This window comes from Protopterus annectens, chromosome 16.part0 (assembly GCF_019279795.1).
Source record: "Protopterus annectens isolate FY-2018-M chromosome 16.part0, PAN1.0, whole genome shotgun sequence".
NCBI classification, from domain to species: Eukaryota; Metazoa; Chordata; order Ceratodontiformes; family Protopteridae; genus Protopterus; species Protopterus annectens.
Genome location: NC_056750.1, coordinates 634357452 through 634374972, shown reverse-complemented (window position 1 = coordinate 634374972; position 17521 = coordinate 634357452). Strand labels below are relative to the sequence as shown.

Below are 17521 nucleotides of genomic sequence, written 5' to 3'. Positions count from 1 at the left end.
ATATCTGCTGTGTACGCATTTTTGAGGAAGACTACATATCCCCACACGCCTTCCAGTTGTACCTTGTTTCTTTGCTGTCGCGTCTTCATTCAACCACCGTTTTAGGGAAGGAGTATTGGATGGAAGGCGTGGCTTGGATGGGTGGTGTTATTCTTAGCCGAGCGAATGTTGTGCAGGTAACATTGCCGATTGGTTAGTGGGCTTGGATTGCTTCGGTTCAGGAGGCGGGTTTGTTTCACCTCACCTAAAGACAATCTGACTATCACCAATGAATGTGTACAACAGAGCAGTTAGTACCCGGAAAACAAAGTCCATTTGGAAATGGGAGGAAATATAGTAATGGTGAATGCTGTCATTAAGGCAGTAATATTCATGCATGTTTTTTAGTGCACGGCTGAGACTATTGGTTGGTTACGGCGAAAGAAACTGTCCATATTGATCCTTCAGTCGTTAGTGTACTCGTGTTCTCCTCAAAAGGTAGGAGTTAAGTGCGTGGAACTAGCAGTACACTATTCATTTTAATCTGGAAATGTCAGTATTTAGATGCTTGCTGTCACTTTTTTGCCGACACTTTAAATACACAGATGTGATACAGTGGATTGCTGCTGCCAGGAAGTATTTATGGATGTATTGTCTTGGTAATATGGAGAAGTGTTTTATTTCTCCTTGGTTGAATGACCTTCCAGTATCCTTGTTTTAGGTGCACAGTAACATGTATAGAAAGTACAAGAGTTTCGATTAATGCCGTTTTCTAAGTAAGCACTTGACTTTCGGCATTAGGCAGACTAGAGAAACAATTTGAAAGAATATTTACGAATTTTAGACGCATGTAATAAATGACTGAAAAAAATGATCAGGTGGAATTCTGTTTGTGGCCAGCAGATGGTAGTGTAATATAAACATTTTCCACACAGACCTACAATTCGAAAACGCAAATCTGTTTTGAGGACTGTAGTAGGGCTGAGTAGCTGTTCCTAATCTGATTGGAAGCTAGCTATTGTCAGCTGGGGTGACACACTGATGCTGTTAATTATGGTATTGGTTATAAAATGGCAATTTTTTATTATGGGCTCTGTGAATTTTTTTTTCTTTTATTGTTTGCTTCTTGCATATATAAGAAGGCAGTAGAATCCTCTGCTAATGCCACTTTTGATGCTTTAATTCACAAGGCTAGGGTTCTGCATTGTCTTGGTGTGATGGGATTAAGTCAATGTAAGGTCCAAAATATTCCTAGATAAGTGTAGTTGTACACAGCTTGTATCCATTCTTATCTAGACCTGAAATGTCCAAATTACCTTTTATGTTGCCAAGTCTTTTTTTGATTCTTTGACAGCATAGATTTGGTTTTCTATGAATTCACTGAGACTGGCTTGGTTTAACCATTGACATAGTTGCATTAGATTATTGGTTAATTTAGTAACCATTTCATTATGATCATTATGTGATAGCCATAGATTTTTGTTGCCTGCTTAAAGAATTTTATGTTAATGAAAATGAAAAATCAGTAAGCTTTCAAAGCGCAGAGGGGCCAAGAATGATCCTTGTGGGATTCCCACTCTTAACTGTCTGTAGAAAAGATTGACGGTGATTAGTTGTTGCACTTTAGTAAGTGGTGTTCTGGGTAGTTTGTGAAGTAACTTAATTCAGATGAGCTGAGGTCATGCAGTGTCAGGTCAAATATTAACTTAGTGTGACGTAAAACATTAAAAACCTTTACAAGGCACAGAAGGAGTGCTGTGTCCATTACAAGCCCACAGTGTTGGTTATTGAGCATTCCTTAAGAATTAGTCTGTTATTCTTCAAGATCACTTCCTTTTCCAAAATCTTAGGAACTGGATAAAAAGTGAAATTGTTCTGAAGAGTTATACACAGTGGTTGGGGCCATTGTTATGTAAAGTGTATGCTGTTTAACTTATCTAAAAATGCCATTACTCAAGGAAGCATTAATGATAACCTGCAGTAGCATAGCAAAAATGTATTTATTTTTTATTTAGTTGACATTTGTTTACTTGGATAATCCGACTGGATCAAAAATAACCCATTTTAAGTGGAGACCCACGGAGATAAGCTCCAAGTTACAGAGATATACAAACTTTCAACAAATATACAGCAATATGGAATTACAAAAATTACAAGAAGCTTAATATGGATTTATGAATAAAGTAAAAGATATACGAAAAAATAAAAAGGTGTTAGTGTCACTTAAAACGTTAGGGAAAATACCATATGAATCTTTTGGGTCATAGTTTGGGTTTTTTTTCAGATCAGCTGTTTTCCTGTGAAATTAGTACTAATGCAACGTTCAACATACTTTTCAGCCATTTGGTCTGTATGTAGTGAGGGACTGCTAAGCTGTTTTCAAAGCAGTGTGTGAAAACTTGTGTGTATGTTCCCTATCCAAGTTTGGGGCAGAGGACTGATTTCATTCACCACTTCAGCCAAATTACTGATTTCCTTCCAGAGAGGTCCTTAGTTATTTAGCACCAATACTGCTTCCTGTTTCATGTAACTTGCATTACCCCTGCTAATCAGTCTTTTGCTTTGAGGTTTATTGTATTAGTGCTTTTGAAACCATTTCAGTCATTGCAAAATGTGTATTTTTAAGTGACTTTATGAAAAGCAAATGCCAGCCTAACTTCCAGGATTATTCATATAGCTGGTGTGGCTTTTGTGTGTTTAGGTTTATGTAGGTCAGATATGTTTTGCAAAAGCAGAAATACAGAGGTTATAAAAAGTGTACACACACCTGTTAAAATGCCAGGTTTTTGTGATATAAAAAAAATGAGACCACAATAAATCATTTCATAACTTTTCCCACCTTTAATGTGACCTATAACTTGTACAATTCAGTTGAAAAACAAACAAATCTGCTAGGGCAAAAAAATAAAAAAATATAGCCACAGTGGTGCAGTGGTAGTGTTGTCGCCTCACAGCAAGAGGTTCTCCCGTTCGATTCTCGGCTGGACTGCCTTCTGTGTGGAGTCTACATGTCCTCCCCGCGGTCGAGTGGCATTCGAAAGACATGCGTGAATGGGCATGCCTTTGCTGAAGGTTGGGGGTCGGGCTGGCACCATAAAAAAATCGAATGCCAATCATTAGCAGATCGGAGTTCTGCTGTGGCGACCCCTAACCGGGAAAAGCTGAAAAAAAATAACAAACTGGATGCATAAGTGTGCACACCCTTAAACTACTATACTTTGTTGAAGCACCTTTTGATTTAATTACAGCATTCATTCTTCTTGGGTACACACCTGTCATCAATTAAAGAGACTCTGATTAACCCCAAATAAAGTTCAGCTGTCCTAGTAGGATTTTCCTGACATTTATTCAGTTGCCTGCTACAGCAAAAGCCATGGTTCATAGAGAGCTTACAAAGCATTAAAGGGATCTCATTGTTGAAAGGTATCAGTCAGGAGAAGGGTACAAAAAAATTTCCACAGCATTGGATATACTATGGAACACAGTGAAGACAGTCATCAAAAAGTGGAGAAAATGTGGGACAGCAGTGATGTTGCAAAGAACATGATGCCCCTCCAAAATTGATGAAAAGACACAGTGACTACTGATCAGGGAGGCTGCCAAGAGACCTACAGCAACACTGAAGGAGCTGCAGGAATTTCTGGCAAGTACTGGTTGTGTACAACAATTTCCCATATTCTCCATATGTCTGGACTACGGGGTAGGATTGCAAGATGGAAACCTTTTGTTGCACAGAAAAACATCCAGGCCCGGCTAAAATTTGCAAAACAATACATCAAGTCTCCCAAAAGCATGTGGGAAAATGTGTTGTGGTCTAATGAGACCAAGGTTGAACTTTTTGGCCACAATTCCAAAAGGTACGTTCGGCGCAAAAACAACACTTTGCATCACCAAAAGAAAATCATCCCCATGGTGAAGCATGCTGGTGGCGGTATCATGCTTTGGGGTTGCTTTTCTTCACCTGGAACTGGGGCTTTAGTCAAGGTGGAGGGAATTATGAACAGTTCCAAATACCAGTCACATTTGGCCCAAAACTTTCAGGCGTCTACTAGAAAACTGAAGATGAAAAGGAATTTCACCTTTCAGCATGACAATGACCCCAAGCATACATCCAAATCAACAAAAGAATGGCTTCACTAGAAGAAAATTAAAGTTTTGGAATGGCCCAGGCAGAGCTCAGACCTAAATCCAGTAGGAAATCTGTGAGGTGACCTGAAGTGAGCTTGTGCACAAGAGATGCCCTCACAATCTGACAGATTTGGAGTGCTTTTGCAAGGAAGAGTGGGCAAATATTGCCAAGTGAAGATGTGCCATGCTGATAGATTTCTACCCAAGAAGACTGAATGTTGTAATTAAATCAAAAGGTGCTTCAACAAAGTATTAGTTTAAGGGTGTGCACAGTTATATAACCAGCTTATTGTACATTTTTTTTATTTTTTATATTTTTCCCCCTAACTGATTTGTTTTTCAATTGAATTGTGCAGGTTACAGGTCACATTAAAGGTGGGAAAAGTTTTGAAATTATTTATTGTGATCTCATTTTTTATATCACAAAAAAACTGGCATTTTAACAGGGGTGTGTACACTTTTTATATCCACTGTATGTCAATTAAGTATGCAAAACTGTGCTAGTTGTTTTGATCAAGTCACTCCAATCCAATAAATGCAGGAAAAATATTCCAGAGAACATCCTGCTGCCTTAATGCCATGTATTCAGAGAAGTTCATTTTTTGGTCTGTATGTCTTTGTAGGAGGGAATAACTGACACACTGTTACTCACAAAATACAGGGTATTCCCTGAAGGTGGAATAGCATCTGTCAGGATACTTTTAAGTCATGCTGTGTATGAAATGATTTTGTGTGTGTGTGTGTGTGTGTGTGTGTGTGTGTGTGTGTGTCTGTGTGTCTGCATAAGTTGCATGAAAGATCTTCAGGCTGTAGTTGTGCAAGTTGAAGCCTCCTATTAAAATATATTCCAGCCTTTCAGTTTTGGCAGACATAGTCATACAATAGCAAATCTTTTGTGTCTGATTCATCACCAGACAAAGATTTCATTTGTTCAAAAATGTTCCAACTCCCTTCATGAAATGTTAATTGAAGTGGTGAAATCCATTAATTGGTGGAACAATGTAATTATCAATGGAGTTCACACACCAACTACTATCGGAAGATACTCTAACCAAGTTCCACTTAGATCCACGTAAGTTGACACTGGTATTCCATGTACCTGTAGTTAATTCATTTAAGAGATTTAAATAATACTGGTTTCTTGAGGCTGCATAAACTAGCATTAGGTCACCCCTAGTTCTTCATCATAATAAGATGAATTGACCCACATTTTTATCTTACTTGAGTAAGACTAGTTGACCAGTGTACTTATCTAACTAACAGTTTTAAGTAAAATAAAACGTTAAATAAAATATATAAAAAATGTTAGTAGATATTTGTCCACCAATGCACTACCCTTTTTATATGATTTAAGGCATTTGTATAGGGACTAGAACAAAACAGAATACTTCAGTATTGATCTTTTAGCTATAGCATACAGTGGAAGCCATCAGTAGGGTTGATCTTTTCTTTATAGCCTCAAAATTAACCCCATTAATTTTGTAGTTGTAAGACACAGATGGCTTATATGAGGTTTTAAGCTTCAGTTATCTTCTTATATCACCAAGTCATTATAGGTTGAGGCAGTATTTTATAGTGTTATGTTTGGTAAGTAATGTATCATATGTTCCGTAGTTAAAGGTAATAGAAGGACAGATTTGTAAATGCTTGGTGACCTATTTAAGAAGTTTCACAGATTCTCAAAGGAAGTTTGTAGAACCTTTTGATCACTCAGTAGAGTTTTCTTTTCAGTAGTCTTGGATCATCTGTGTATTTACATATAGTGACAGAGTTCTTGTGGTTGATGACCCTTCCGAAAGGTGTTTTCTAATGTATTCAAATTTCCAACTGATGTTCATTGTGATATCATTTTTCATGTATTCAGTACTCATCTTTGTTGTGTCCTAAAATGTCTTTACTGAAAGCAATTTGCTTGTGCCACATTCAGTAGTGGTGAAAAAGTGCACTTTCTTCAAATAAAGGGAATGAATGTCTATTGTATAATAAGGATTGACATGTGTCGTATGTGTGATCTTTTCCATGATTTTGGGTATACTGCACAGTCCCTCTGTTTTGCTAGATGTAGTAGCATGCTTTGACCACTTCATGTAAACTACTTTATATTCTTGCAGGGAATCTGCTGAACAGTTAAAGTACTATAAGGAAGGGGATTGAGCTCTTTTATTGTTCTTGACAAAGAAGACATGTGGACCAGATACTGTTTCTTCTAAGTTTTTAGCAGCATATCTAATTGACAAAATGTATCAGTTTCACTGTTGTAGGATGTTGTTGGTACAGAAAATATACTCTGATTTTTTAGACTTATCTAGTAGGCATTCTTTAATCAGCCAGTGTATGCAATAGGCACTGCTAATAGTGTAGCAGATAATGACCATACAGGTAGCAAGCATTATAACAAACGTCAGCCCACCACCACTAACTGTGACTCTAGGCCTCTGATTTTGATAAACTTTATATCCATGGACTGCTGACTAAGGCATTACATCATCTGGCATAAGCCATTATTCCTTAATGCTGTACCTATTGTCATCATTGATAGCAATCAAAGTCTCTCGAGTTAAACTCTTGTTTCTGCTTGCTGTTGATGTCAAGACTATCACAAGAATGTTCTGTCGCTTGTTGGGAGAACTTAACTTACTTGTTCGAGGTGTGCAGAACTGAGGTCAATGAAACTGCGTGAGCAGATAAGGCTTGACACTCGATCTGATGTTGTCAATTTTCATTCTATCCTCAACTGTTGGGCTCGGATTCGATCTTCAGATCCGGCTTGGCAATTATTAAAGCTCATGACCACCTAAAAGCTCTCAGACTCCTCCCTAACCCATAATGCACCAACCCCTTATATACATTAGATCTCATTTGCCACTTTTCATGAAAAAGCTTGGCCTAAAGATGTCTGTTTTTGTCTAGTTACCTTTTCATTCTCGTTGTTATAATACTTCCTTATTCTTTACACTTAGTGTAATACTTTTCTACCATCGTTTGGAATTCTCCTATTCCTTGTTTCTGCTATTGTTACATGGTAGTGTACTTTTATATCATTGCTGATATTCTTATTTCTTTCCCCTTTATTCTCTCGTTTCAAAAAAAAAAATTGCTTTTTTACTCTATTGCTTGCGTGTCTGATAAAGGGCCTTCCAGTTTTAAAAAAATACCAAAAGTGTGGGCACAATTTGCCCCTTTCCGATGCCCATGCTTTGTGTGTATTGCTTGGGCCTACAGCATCTCCAAGAAGATTGCTGGATATGTAAGTACTTCCTGCCTGCTACATCTCTAGGATTGAAGAATAAGTTAATATTAAAGGGGTTGTTTCAGTGAACCTTTGGTGAAACTATTTGTGGGCTCAATCCCCAAGACTAAAACTAAGGAGCCTTTGACCAAGTCTCAGGGACCTTCTACTTCATCAACTCCATCTTTGGAGCTGCCTAAGAAAAAGCTAAGGCCAGATCCAAAACCAGTTTAGATCCACTCTCCTTCGTATCCAAAAAAAAAAAATCAGTGGATCCAAGCTCTTCAGTTCCAAAGATCCTACCTAGGACAAAATACCCATTGACATTGGACCCAGTACATCCCAGAGTTCCCTGTCTTTTGAGATGCCATTCCAGATCACCATCCCTTGCATCATCTCATTCTTCCAGGAGTTTGACTGAGGAAGATGTGGACAGAAGGCAAAGCTTGAAGAAAATGATGTGACCAGAATAGGTACCGTTATGGGGAATATTCTGAATTTATCAAAAATATTCTCTAACTACTAATGATAAAAATATTTTCGATAAAGGTCTGTAGTTTATACCAAGTTGGGCGAAGTGTGTCTGATGTACTTATTGACTTAAGCATTTTATGAGGAACTTGAGTTATTATTTAAAGATTTCAGTTCAGGTTGTATCATTAAATGTAAGAGATCGAGTATGCTCATTCCTTATAGTCTACCTATTGTCTCTGCCTTTCATGATTTATGTGAAAGAGAGATTAGACAATTCTAGAATGAAATTCGACCACATAGATTTTTAAACTTGTCTAAAAGTGAGTGTGAAGCTTTAAGAAAGTTAGAAAGTGAATATGAATTGATTATCAAACAAAATGATAAGGGAGGGGCAATAATGCTGTTTAATAGGAACGATTATACGAAATATGTTTGATTTTTTTAAACAATGATGCAACATTTTTAAGAATAGATTTTAGTCGTGTAAGAAAATGCATTTCTGATATAAATATAGCTCTATATGAGATACAAATACAAAATGAAATAACTGTGGATTTATATAATTTCTTTACTGTATCAAGTCCCATCATACCATTTATATGCGGACTATCCAAGATACACAAGTCTCTAACCCCCTTATGAGACCTGTAGTCTCAGGGAGGGGTTGGATAACAGAGCTGCTCTCAATCTATATACAGTATAGTCTGAGTAAATATTTGTCTATCTGTAAAAGTTATACAAAGGATTCAGCAGATTTTTTCAGACAACTAGCAGACTGGTTTAATGACTATATAAGAGCACTAACTTTTTATTTGTATGCTTGGACATTGTCCTTGTTCACAGTAATACCTAATCAATATGGGGTGGAAGCGATACTTGAACACGGAAACTGATCTTGTTCACAGTAATACCTAATCAATATGGGGTGGAAGCAATACTTGAACACGGAAACTGATCTGTCACATAATGAGATAGAGAACGTGTGCTGTATTATTGATATCATCCTAAATAGTAATATCTTCCTATTTGATGGGACACCGTACTTAAACATTTCAGGTGTTGCTATGGGTACTCCAGTGGCTAATACCTATGCTAATTTGGTACTTAATCAATGGGAGAAGAAATATATTTATAGTGATGATGGTTATATGAATGCAAATGTGCTCTTCTACAAAAGATTTGTTGATGATTTGTTTTTATCGTGGAATGGTGATGAAGTAGGCTTGAAGGAATTTGTAGAATATTTAAATAACACTACAACTGTTTTAGGCTTTGAGATGGTATGTTCACCTCAAATATTTCATTATCTGGATATAACTTTAGTTAAAAAGGATGACGACATCAAAACCTGTGTATATGAGAAGTTGGTACATGCAACTAGATATACACATTGAACTAGCATGCATGCCCCACATATTTTAAGGGCATATTAAAAAAAACAGTTTTGTAGAGTAAGTAGGTTGAACACGGAAGAAAATTCCAACAGTCAACAGATGAGTGAGTTGGCCTCAGAATTTAACAGGGGTTATGCACTGGAAAATAGTCCATCAAGTGATGGAAGAAGTTTTGAAAGAGAGGGATGGAAATACAGCCCATATTTTAAACATTCTGAACAGAGTAATGGTACAGAGAATTCTTTAGAACAAAATGATAGGAGAATGACTGACAATAAGTTGAGATATATATTCTATTATAATAATAGAACTAGAACACATGATATAGAGAAAATTATTAGAAGGTATTGGAATGTCCTATTAACTCTGCCTGAGTTAAAAAGTATCTTGAATGTTTGTTTGTGTTTTTCAGCTTTTCCCGGTTAGGGCTCGCCACACCGGAACTCCGGTCCACTAATGATTGGTAGTGGATTTTTACGTACCGGGTTACCAGCCCTGACGCACAACCTTCAACGATTGATACCTTCATGTATGCCTCCACACAGAAGACGCTCTAGCTGAGAATCGAACGGGACAACGTCTTGCTATGAGGTGACAACGCTACCGCAGCACTACCACGAACAGTATAAGTATCTTGAATGACTATCCAAAATTTACATATAGGAATGAGAGGAACTTGAAATCTAGGCTTTGCTATAATGAATTAAAAATGGGGGACAGCAGTGAAAAAGTTGGTAGTACAAGGAAAGGAACACATCCTTGTTTTGGATGTAGATGTTGCAAAGATATAATTACAGATTCGGTATTCGTACACCCCATTACTCAGAAACGATACATCTTTGATTATTGTGCCAGATGTACCACAACACATACAGTTTACTTGGCAACTTGTACGTCATGCTCAGCGTTTTATGTGGGTAAATGCTCTAGGATGTTAAAGGAGCGTGTTATAGAGCATAGATCTGCTATTAACAAAAACATAGAAACAAATGCCCTAGCAAAGCATGTGCATGAGAAGGGGGGACTGTGCATAGTTTTAAGTTTAGGGTGATTAAAGGTTTATATAGAAATGTGAGGGGGGTAATGTGAATAAAGGGTTGGGAGGGTGGCCTAATGGTTAAGGTGTTTGCCTTACAAACACAAGGTGCAGGGTTTGACTCTCACAAGGGATAATTGGCTAGGCTTAAAATGGCTTGCAAGGGCAGTTAGCCTAGTACTAACCTATGAAAATGTTGAAGTTGTATGGATCTTAGAATTAAATGCAGAGTAAATACCAGGTTTGAATGGGGCAGTTAGTTTAAAGCCTGTTCTGCAAAAGAAACAAGTGATGCTGCATTAATAAATGTTTATTAATTGATTATTTAATTAAGTGTTGTTTTTTTTTTTGTTCTGATTGGTGGGCTGTGTCAGATTTTTATAATTAAAGATGGTTGTGTAATTACACTTTTATACACTGAGGAAGGGGAAACCCGAAAGCTTTGTTTTACTATTAAAACAGTTAACGTCTCTGCTCTTCTTTGTTTTATTGTTTTAACCCTTCTGTGATGTTATTGGCTTCTGATAAACCTTCCAAATTGTTGCCTTCTATGTAATTGCCGCCATCTGATAAGGATAGCAGAACCTTGGAGAGACTGGATAAGAAGGTGTGTACGTCTGCTACCCTAACCTTTAGGGCTAACTGTCAGACACAAATGACTAGATGCGTTTTGGCTCTTCTCTCACAAGTCTGTCAGGCTATTTCTGATTTCCCTGATTCTGAGGGGAAGGCCTCTGTTCTTGCCTTGCTTGGGACTTCCTCCCATGTAGCTCGCCATTCCATTAAACACAGCTGTCATGCAGCTGATGATTCATCTAGGGCTCCTGCTTTTGGATATGTTTTGAGGAGGTATTCCTGGCTCAGACTTCAACCTTTGCCTGATGATATCAAGGCTAAACTGATAGATGCTCCTCTGGATAATAAGGATTTGCTTTGTGCTGCTGCTGCTGCAGAGTTTAAGTCCCTGCAAGAAAAGGGCAAGGTCTTGTAGCAGTTGAAGCATATTTTTGTTTCCCCTGTGCCCAAGTTTCACTGGAATTATCCTAATAAGCCTGCCTTTGTCCGTAGACAGTATCGCCTTCCCCCAAAAGTAAAAAGGCTCCCCCTGCTAAGGCTACCCAAACTTCAACTCAGAAGCCTCCCTTTCCTGACAAACCACATGCTATCTGACTGTCCTGTTCCTCTTGGTCACATTCCATATTCTGTGCATCTTTCCCCGTCCCTTTCTAGTTGAGTAAAAATCACCCAAGACTTCCTGGTTCTTTCCATAATTCACCAGGGTTATTACATGGTTTGGAAATCCCTCCGCCTCCTCAGGAACAATTGCCCTTTTTCAGAGGTGCTTCAGGGCCTGTTGGCTCAAGGAGTTATTCAAGAGGATCCAACTACTCACAGGAGGGAAGGAGTTTTACTCCAGAATGTTCTTAGTCACCAGGAAAAAAGGCACCTGGATACCCATTCTGGATCTTTCTCAGCTAAACACTTCTTTAAAGGTCTCTTCTTTTCAAATGCTGTCTCTTCAAACCTTGTTTCCTTTGCTACTTCCTCAGGCTTTTCTAGTTTCCCTGGATCTCAAGAATGCTTAGCTAAACATTCCTTTTCATCCCCTTTCCAGGAAGTTTTACTGCCCGAGTCTTCACCAAATGCCTCACTCCTGTGATTACTTTCTGCAGGCTAAGAGGATACAGGTCTTTTCCTACCTGGGCGACATGCTTATTCAGGCCTCCTGATAAAAGAGATCTTACTTCAGCATCTACACTTTATCATTTCTCTCTTGCAAAGCCTTGGGTTTACAGTAGAGTTCCAGAAGTCGTTCCTGACTCCTTCTCAGGAGTTTCTGGGTTGCAGGATCCAAACTGTTCCAATGCTGGCATCTTTGCCTCCTCCCAAGGCCTTAACTCTTATTACTTTCTTTCAATTCCTCCTTCATCTGGCTTCAGCCAGAGAATTTCTGAGGGCTCTGGGTTACATGGCTTCCACCATTCCTATGCTCCCTCTAGCCTAAGCTCCACATGAGAAAGTTTTAGTTGTTGCTGAAGTCAGTTTGACTTCAGCATTCTCATCCTTTGGATTTTATAGTCCCTCTATTTCGATGCCTCAAGCTAGAACTTCACAGGACCCGTTGCCCGTGGGTTGGGGGCCTCCTTTGGCCCTCTGAAGGTACAGAGCCTTTGGTCACTTCAACAAAAGAAAGACCACATAAATATTGAAGAGATGAGAGCTAAGGCTTTTCATTCTGTCTTCCTTCCAGGGCCTCTGAAGGTTCTCACATACAATACCACAGTGATGTGGTATGTCAACAAGCAAGAGGGGACAAGGTCTAATCTCCTATGCCCTTCTGGTAGTTTACATTCCTTCAGATCAGAACATAGTGGCAGATTCTTTGAGCAGGTCCATAACACTGTCCTACAAGAGGATGATCCACAGGCATGTGTTTCTGGACACTGTCCACCAGTGGGGTACTCCTGAAGTAGATCTGTTTGCCTCCCCACTGAACAGACAACTTCCTCCTTTTTTGTGCCACAGTCCCATGCTCCCTGGCCTGGAAGGTGGACACCTTCTCTTTTTCTTGGAAGGTGATGTTTCTATATACCTTCCATCCCCTTCCTCTCATTCCAGAAGTCCTTTTCAAGATAAAACGGTATGCTCCCAAAATCTTGCTGGTGACACCCTTTTGGCCCAGACAGCATTGGTTCCTTCTTTTTCTGCATCTTGCCAAGGGCAGTCATCCATGTTACCTCACTGGGTGGATGTACTCACACAAGACAAGGTTTCTCTCATCCATCCCCATCTGTCTACAATTCAACTGACATTGTGAGTGATAGGGTTTTGATCCCTTACAGACACCTTTTTTTCTGAGGACATGCTTTGAGTCCTGCAGAAGGCCAAGAAACCCACTTCTAGGAAATCTAACTTATGCAGATGGAAGAGGTTTACTGTTTGGTGTCTTTCTTGTAACCTGGATCCACTTACTGTGGATGTTCCTTTGGTTCGCTCTTATTTGTGTGAATTGCTCAGTGCTGGGTTGGCCTATTCTTCTGTTTAAGGTCCACTTATCAGCTATTTCTGTTTGTCTGCCTTTGACTCCCCCTTTAGCCTCTAGATTTGAGGTCAAACGGTTTCTTAAAGGCGTCCTTCACATTAGGCCATCCAGGAAGTCTGTTCCTCCTTCCTGGGGCCTTAATTTTGTTTTGGAGAAATTGACTCTGGTTCCTTTTCAGCTTCATTACAGCATAGTTCTTGGAAGGCTGTTCTTTTGGCCTTACTTCTGCCAGACTGGTGTCTGAGCTGCAAGCTTTTATGGCTGTTTCTCCTTTAAGTTTTTCGTCCCTTTCTACTAATCCTTCTTTTATGCCCAAGGTGGTTAATGAGTTGTCTCTTAATCAGTCTATTCATTTACCCACTTTTTCTCTTCTCCGCAGTGTGCTAGTGAGAAGGTTTTGTACACCTTGGATTTGCAGAGACAACTTGGGTATTATTTGGATAAGACTAAAGTTTTTCATAAATTTGATCAGCTTTTTGTTTCTTTTCATCCTAAGTCTTTAGCTTTGGCTGTTTCTAAACAAACCATTTCTTCTTGGATATTTAAAGCCATTTCCTTTTGCTATTCTTTTCATGGGAAGAGCCTTCCTTCCTCTGTTAAGGGTCATTCCACTAGAGCTGTGGCTTCTTCTAGTGCTTTTTCAAGGGTTTGGATGCTAATCCTATTTTTGAGGCAGCAACTTGGACTTCTGTGCGTACCGTTACTAAGCACTATAAGTTGGATGTGATTCCTAGTGCCATAGCTGGCTTTGCCAAGGCCATTCTCCAGAGCTTCCTAGAGGCCTCTTCTGGCCGTTCCTGCTCCCAATCTTCTTCTTGAGCTTTTGCATTCTCCCTATTGTAAAGAATACGGCAACAGTAATATGGAAGGACATAGTACGGTTATGTAAAATGCTACCATAACAGTAGATTTCCTTCTGTTCACTATTGCAGTATTCCCTCCCTCCTCCCCATGGTTCTTTTTTCTTCTAGATGTGTTTTTTACTGATTTTTTTATCCTTGGTCTGTCGTTCCTACTGGGGCTTTTCATTTCTGAGGATGGTATGTCTGAACATCACCTTTACTACTCTGTGCGTGGGGAGCATACATGTGATGTATGGCATGCCCTTTACAGCCAAAAGGCTTTGGTATCCTGGCCGGACATTGGGTTGCCCTTGGCAGGGGATCCCTATTGTAAAGAATACTGCAACAGTGAAGAGAAGGACATCTACTGTTATGGTAAGATGTTGCACAACTGTACGTTTTCAACAGCTGGATGGGATAAAGGCAGACTTGTTGAATAAAATGTTTTAGAAATTAAGAAATATACTACAGATTAAAAGTTGAGCAATCCCTGGTTACAGACAGATAAGTAGTTCCAGTGTTAAGGATATGATCCGGTCTGATCCGACCATAAGCTAATCACCCTTGATATCCACATCCCGCCCCCACCCCCCATTAAGGAAACCACTGTAAAAAAATTTCTCCAAAGCCAACTTCATGCTTCTTAAGACAGAAGTGGTGAACTTCATGACACCCATGCAGATGGTCGATACAGTTACGACTGCTGAATCCTACACAAATGCACTCTGTAAGCACTTAAAATGAATGCATGAATCATGCTATCCCAAACAGAACCAAGATGCTATCCTCCAAAAAAAGGAAGCCAATCTGGTGGTCCCCTGCCATAAACAAACTGTACAACAGAAGGAAGAAACTGTTGCAAAAGAGAGTAAAATCCCATGAGTGGAGGAGCTCCCTGGTCAGCCTAAGTAAGAAGCTGAGATCCCTTGTAAGATCCTCCAAAGCTAGCTACGAAAACAAAATCATCACTTATTCTAAGGACAACCACAAAGCATTCTATAGCTATGTCAGGAATCTCGATGGCAACACCCAGATCTGCTCTGAGTTAAAGCACAACGGCATGAAAATTACAGAACCAACTGATATTGCTAACATCCTGGCAGATAGGTTCAGTGCTAAATTTACCCACCCGCTAAAGGGCCCATAACTGTACAGGAAGAATGCAGAGTCCCTGGGCCCATAACTATACAGGAAGAATGCAGAGTCCCTGTAATCGCAAATACACAGGTAAAAGCTGCACTCTCTAAAGCCAAAAACGCAGGATCCATGGGACTGGACAACATCCCAGGCTGCGTTTTACATGAACTTCAGAACGAACTGGCTCCCCACTTAAGCCTTGCATCAGGCTTTGTGCCCACTGAATGGCGCACAGCAACAGTTATCCCACTCCATAAAGGGGGAGCCACCACTGATCCCGGGAACTATCGACCTATTAACTTGATGAGCCTGGTCTGCAAGGCCATGGAACATATCATCATGGAACTCATTAACAAAGACATTGGTAACCTCCAAACTCTGGATCCCACCCAGTTCGGGTTTGTGAAAGACAGATCATGCCTCCTGAACCTGATCGACTTCTTTGAGGCAGTCACCAAAGCCATAGATGAGGGTAAGATGGTTCACACAGCCTATCTTGACCTCGCCAAAGCTTTCAACACCATCCCCCATTCTAGAATTATAGCTAAACTCACTGAACTAGGTATAAATCCCTACATCACAAGATGGGTTGCCAACTGGCTCACTGACAGAACCCACACTGTAAAAGTTGCAGACTCCAAATCTGACCTCAAAGCAGTGACAAGTGGAGTACTACAGAGTTCCATCCTGGGACCTCTCCTGTTTGATGTCTACTTTTCTGAAGTACAGGCTAACACAGAAGGCCTCTGGCTAACGAAGTTCGCAGATGACTGCAAACTAGGAGCCATAGTCAAGTCCCCAAATGATGTGGACATCCTACAGAAGGGCCTTTCGTGAGACAGATGCCTGGTATCCGAGCCATGGCCTCAAGCTCAATGTCAAAAAGTGCAGTGTCATCCCCTTGGTAAAAACTCTGTACCCATGAACTACCACATAGACAGCAATCTACTTGACACCGAATGTGTGATAAGAGACCTTGGGACCCAGGTGGACAGTAGTCTCTCCTTTGATAGTCACATCGCCACAGTAGTCAGGAAGTCCTTCTATGTGGCACACCTCATCATAAAAGGGTTGTCATCCAGAAAAAAAAAAAGAGGTCATTGTTCCTCCCTACTCAACACTCATTAGACCCATTATAGAGTACAACGCCCCTTTTGGAATGTACCTCACAAGACTTCTGCAGCAGCTGGAAAGGCCACAGAAGTACCTCACAAAGAGGATTACTGGCCTCAAACAAATGCCCTACACTGACTGTCTCAAAAAACTCCAGATTTACTCTGTAGCATATCACCTACTCCGAGGTGATCTCTGTTTAACATATAAGGCTATGTCAAACCCAGAGCTGTTGGACATGCTACACTTAAATAAATCCTAATCCCTCCGAGCTACACGCTCTAGGGACCTAAACCTTATCACCACAATAAACAGGGCATGCTGGAGGGATAGATTCCTGTCCCAGAGAGTTTCCATACTCTGGAACAGGCTACCCATCTATGTCAAGCAAAGTTCTTCATTAGCACTCTTCAAGAAAAATCTTGATGAATGGATGGGAAATAGGAAATACACCCCGGGGATCACTTCTGTGTGTCTGCTCAACAGTGGCACAGGAAAATAACTTTCTTGGGTGGAGTAAGCCAGGGAACCTTGTTGGCTAGGCTTACGTAGGCCCTTGGGCCGATAGCCTAGTACCTACCTATGAATTTATTGCTTAGTAACCAAGTTGGCTATTCTAATCTCATTGAAACAGACCTAAATATTTCACATAACACTAATGAATGCTTAGTAAAAGTTTGCAGCACAATCAGTTCACTCTAACAGTACAGATGATTAAGGCTCTGAACGGCTAAACTGCTTTCTATGCCAAAGGTACGGGGATTGCTTTATGTTATCTGTGTTTACCTACTATGTGACCCTGGACAAGCCTCTTAACCAGATAGTACTCTCTGCTCACCCCTATAAAGGGGCACTTGTTTCCAGTGGGCTTCACTGGTTAACAAATGAATAAAAAAAATATAAAAATAAATCCTTTGTATAAAATGTTTGTTACTTAGCTTTGTACACAAGGGATTTGTTATCATCTTTTAGTATGTACACACTGCACTTGAGCTGTCTTGTAGCCCTGCTTTATCAGTGTTTAATAAACATTCACATTCTATGCCTGAAAGTTGGAAGGGGAAACAAATCACAGGCCTGACTCAATGGGAACCAAGCAGTTTCAATTGTCCCATTAGCTTTTACCTCATCTGGTTTTCCTGTTAT

At 39.8% G+C, this 17521-nt stretch overlaps 1 protein-coding gene across 1 annotated transcript in view; it reads left to right on the top strand.

Annotated features, from left to right (window-relative positions):
* The first annotated feature begins 214 nt into the window (after positions 1 to 214).
* Positions 215 to 17521, top strand: part of SLC27A4 (solute carrier family 27 member 4) — a 736182-nt gene continuing 718875 nt past the window's right edge. The window contains exon 1 of the mRNA XM_044058859.1: positions 215 to 477. The gene's annotated coding sequence lies outside the window, so the exon portion shown is untranslated. The remainder of the gene's footprint in view (positions 478 to 17521) is intronic.